Source organism: Rutidosis leptorrhynchoides, chromosome 3 (assembly GCF_046630445.1).
Source record: "Rutidosis leptorrhynchoides isolate AG116_Rl617_1_P2 chromosome 3, CSIRO_AGI_Rlap_v1, whole genome shotgun sequence".
Lineage (NCBI taxonomy): Eukaryota > Viridiplantae > Streptophyta > Magnoliopsida > Asterales > Asteraceae > Rutidosis > Rutidosis leptorrhynchoides.
In genome coordinates, this window is record NC_092335.1 from 447,352,041 (window position 1) to 447,357,317 (window position 5,277).

The following is a 5,277-nucleotide window of genomic DNA, read 5'->3' on the forward strand; positions in this document are numbered from 1 at the left end:
AAACCGATGATAAAAAGCCGAATTTAGAAGATATGATGACGAAGCTAGTTGAAACTCAAACGCAGTTTTTCACATCTCAAAAACAAACAAATGAACAAAATGCTCAAGCAATTAGAAATCAACAAGCTTCTATTCAAAATCTGGAACAAGAAGTAAGTAACCTAGCAAGGTTAATAGGTGAAAGAAAACCGGGAAGTCTACCTAGTGATACAAATGCTAACCCCCGGAATGAAACAGCTAAAGCCATTACCACAAGAAGTGGTACAACACTTAAACCACCAGAAATACCTGTAACTTCTGATGAAACTATTCCTACTCCACAAGAACCACAACCTGATCAAGATAAGGAAAAAGAACCGGTAGTTGAAAAGGTTAATGAAGATAACACAGTTAAGGATAAACCTTATGTTAAACCATACCAACCACCACTTCCTTATCCGAGTAAAATGAAGAAAGAAAAACTTGAAGCCGAGCAATCCAAATTCTTGGATATGTTTAAACAGATAAATGTAAATCTTCCTTTCATTGTTGTGATTTCAGGAATGCCTAGATATGCTAAATTCTTGAAAGATCTAATCACAAATAGAAAGAAAATGGAAGAACTCTCGGCTGTTACTATGAATGCTAATTGTTCAGCAGTGCTGTTGAATAAGATACCAGAAAAACTATCTGATCCAGGAAGTTTCACAATTCCATGTTTTCTGGGTAGTCTTAGTTCAATAGAAGCATTGACAGACTTAGGTGCTAGTATAAATCTAATGCCGTATTCACTATACGCTAAACTAGACCTTGGAGAATTGAAACCAACCAGAATAAGCATACAACTAGCCGATAGATCAATAAAATATCCTAGAGGGATAATGGAGAACATGCTAGTTAAAGTTGGTACTTTAGTATTTCCAGTAGATTTTGTTGTTCTGGACATGGAAGAAGATTCTCAAGTTCCTCTCATATTAGGAAGACCATTCTTAAACACGGCTAAAGCAATGATAGACGTGTTCGGTAAGAAACTGACCCTAAGTATAGAGGATGAGAGTGTTACCTTTTCAGTTGATAGAGCAATACAACAACCACAATCTGCAGATGATACATGTTATTATATTCAAACTATAGATGCACATGCAGAATTATTAGAAGAATTTCCAGAATTACAAGGAACAGGAGAATGTTCTTTAGGAGAAGGTAATGAACCAATTGATGAAGCTGAAATGTTAGCTACACTTATAGCTAATGGATATGAACCAACAACAGAAGAAATTCAAATGCTAAAAGAAGAAGACAGATATCGATATAAATCATCGATAGAAGAACCTCCGAAATTAGAGTTAAAGCCACTTCCAAACCATTTGGAATACGCTTATTTACATGGTGAATCTGAATTACCTGTAATAATATCGTCTTCTCTTACTGAAAATGAGAAATCACAACTCATTTCTGTGTTGAAAGCTCATAAACCAGCCATTGCATGGAAGATTCATGATATTAAAGGAATAAGTCCTTCGTATTGCACACATAAAATCCTTATGGAAGAAGGTCATAAAACGTATGTGCAACGCCAACGAAGACTAAATCCTAATATGCAAGATGTAGTTAAGAAAGAGATTATTAAACTGCTAGATGCAGGTTTAATTTATCCAATCTCTGATAGTCCATGGGTAAGCCCAGTTCAATGCGTACCTAAGAAGGGTGGAATGACTGTCATTACAAATGAGAAAAATGAGCTTATTCCTACTAGGACTGTAACAGGATGGCGTGTATGTATTGATTATAGAAAATTAAATGACGCCACCAGAAAAGATCAATTTCCCTTACCTTTCATAGATCAAATGTTGGAAAGATTAGCCGGAAATAGTTACTATTGTTTTCTAGATGGATTTTTCGGATATTTTCAAATTCCAATAGCACCCGAAGATCAAGAGAAAACCACATTCACGTGCCCTTATGGTACTTTTGCTTACAAACGCATGCCATTTGGACTTTGCAACGCCCCTGCAACCTTTCAAAGGTGTATGATGGCGATTTTTCATGACATGATAGAAGAATGCATGGAAGTATTCATGGATGACTTTTCAGTCTTCGGTGATACATTTAAATCATGTCTAGTTAATCTGGAACGAATGCTAATTAGATGCGAAAAATCAAATCTAGTACTTAATTGGGAGAAATGCCATTTCATGGTTAAAGAAGGCATCGTTCTTGGACATAAAATTTCAAAAGAAGGAATTGAAGTGGATAGAGCTAAAGTAGATGTAATTGCTAAACTTCCACATCCCACAAATGTTAGAGGAGTTAGGAGTTTTCTAGGGCATGCCGGTTTTTACCGACGTTTCATAAAAGATTTTTCTAAAATTGCCACTCCTATGAATAAACTCCTAGAAAAGGATGCGCCATTCATCTTTTCAGATGAGTGTATCAAATCTTTTAATATTCTTAAAGAAAAACCCACTAATGCACCGATCATGATAACACCAAATTGGAATCTACCATTTGAACTAATGTGCGATGCAAGTGATTTTGCAATGGGAGCCGTTTTAGGACAAAGGATTGAAAAACGATTTCAACCTATATATTATGCTAGTAAGACGTTACAAGGAGCACAAACAAACTATACAACTACTGAAAAAGAACTCCTTGCTATTGTCTTTGCTTTTGACAAATTTCGATCATATCTCGTTCTAGCAAAAACGGTGGTCTATACCGACCATTCTGCTCTTAGATACCTATTTTCAAAACAAGATGCTAAACCAAGATTAATCCGTTGGATCTTACTCTTACAAGAGTTTGATATTGAAATCCGAGATAAAAGAGGAGCAGAAAATCTTGCCGCTGATCATCTTTCTCGTCTTGAAAATCCCGAATTAGAAGTTCTAAATGAATCAGCCATACAAGACAACTTTCCTGATGAATATCTATTGAAGATAGATTATAAAGAAATCCCATGGTTTGCAGACTATGCAAACTACTTAGTTTGTGGATTCCTTGAAAAAGGATTATCGTACCAAAGACGAAAGAAATTCTTCAGTGATATAAAACACTATTTCTGGGAAGATCCACATCTGTTTAAAAGTTGTCCCGATGGAATAATACGCCGATGTGTATTTGGAGATGAAGCTAGTAAAATTTTAAACCATTGTCACACAGGACCAACAGGAGGGCATTATGGGCCTCAACTAACAGCAAGAAAAGTTTATGAAGCTGGATTCTATTGGCCTACAATTTACAAAGACGCACACCTTCTTTGCAAATCCTGTGATGCATGTCAAAGGGCCGGAAAAATAAGTCAACGTGATGAAATGCCACAAAATGTCATCCAAGTATGTGAAGTATTTGACATTTGGGGTATTGACTTTATGGGTCCATTTCCAAAATCTCATAATAATCTATATATACTCGTAGCCATTGATTATGTATCTAAATGGGCGGAAGTACAAGCTCTCCCAACTAACGATGCACGAGTTGTAGTCAACTTTTTAAAACGTCTTTTTGCAAGGTTTGGAACACCGAAAGCTTTAATAAGTGATCGGGGTACTCATTTTTGTAATAATCAACTTGAGAAAGTTCTTAAAAGATATGGAGTAACTCATAAAATCTCCACCGCATATCATCCACAAACAAGTGGACAAGTTGAAAATACCAACCGAGCTTTAAAACGTATTCTAGAGAAAACCGTAGGATCAAATTCGAAGGAATGGTCCATTAAATTGGAGGATGCACTCTGGCTTTTAGAACAGCCTACAAAACTCCAATTGGAACCACACCTTTTAGACTTGTTTATGGAAAAGCATGTCATCTTCCAGTAGAAATTGAACACAAAGCATTTTGGGCTTTGAAGACATGTAATCTTGATTTACATGAAGCCGGACGTCTACGATTAAGTCAACTAAATGAATTAGAAGAATTAAGACATGAAGCATACGAAAATTCGTTAATCTATAAAGAAAGAACGAAGAAATGGCATGATAAAAGAATCAGAAGTTCAAAGGAATTTAAAGAAGGAGACAGAGTTCTTCTTTTCAATTCACGATTCAAGCTATTTCCTGGAAAATTGAAATCAAGATAGTCTGGACCATTCATAGTCAAAAGAGTTTTCCCATACGGAACGATAGAATTAATAAATTCAAATGGGATTGAATTTAAAGTTAATGGTCACAGAGTTAAACATTACATACATGGTCCGATGGAAGTCGACAACGAAGTTAATCACAATTTCGACACCACAGCTAACTAAGTGTGGGGAGAATCAAGTCTTTAAAGGATAATATGTATTTTTGTTAGAGTTAGATTGTCTGTTTTCGTGTATTTCTCGAAAATGGAACCCGAATGGTCTTTCCCTAGCAGACCCTAAAGAACTAGTCTTCTCCCCCCATTCTGAATTTTTATTTTTTTTAGGTTTTTACAAAATGAAGACTGCCTGTGAACTAAACCATGGTCTAATGCTACACGCTTTGATCACTAAAAGAAATAATGACATACTACCGAGTGAATTAGTATCAGTAATCAGAGAAAGAATGGACGGAGTTAGAAAAGGATCCAGATGCGAAGATAATAAGTTACAATTTGGTAAAGGAAAATCAAAATCCGCAGCGAAAAGAAGAGCACGACACCTAGAAAGATGTCACAAATGCGGAAAATGGTCACATGGAGGTAAATGTTCAAATAATCAAACCTATTCAAATACCGAATTTGTTACTTTATGCAGAGACGGACCGTTCATATGTTTAGAAGAAAAGACACTGAATGCTCGAGGTTACGCCTATGTAGCCATGGAAAACCAATTAAACCGACTATCTTATGAATGGAATAGATCATATAACTAAGAAATCTATTTCATAGGTATGTCTGTACAGTTTTTATTTTTATTTTTATTTTTAACCTTTTGATAATAAACGCTAATTTGTTCGCTAAAAAAGTATTAAATTGGTATTGAATAAAATTAGGTTTGGCGACCGAAATTATTGATATCATTTAAAAATTTATTACATCACTGCGAAATTTAACGTTTATTCTTAAGGTATAAATATCTTTAATCAATCAACCCAAAATATTTCAAAAATTCGTCATGAGTTAAATTAGGTCTTGGAACCGAAATTACTTTACCGAAAAGAGGGGCGCATATTTTTGATAATATTTGATTGATTAAAGTGGGATAAAAAGACAAAAAGATTTTTAATTTTATTTTGTTTTTAATCTTAATATTTAAATCTTAAATTAATATTGTAAACTTTGTAAAAAGAATATATTTAAAATTGTAAATATTTGAAAAATTAATATAAGTTT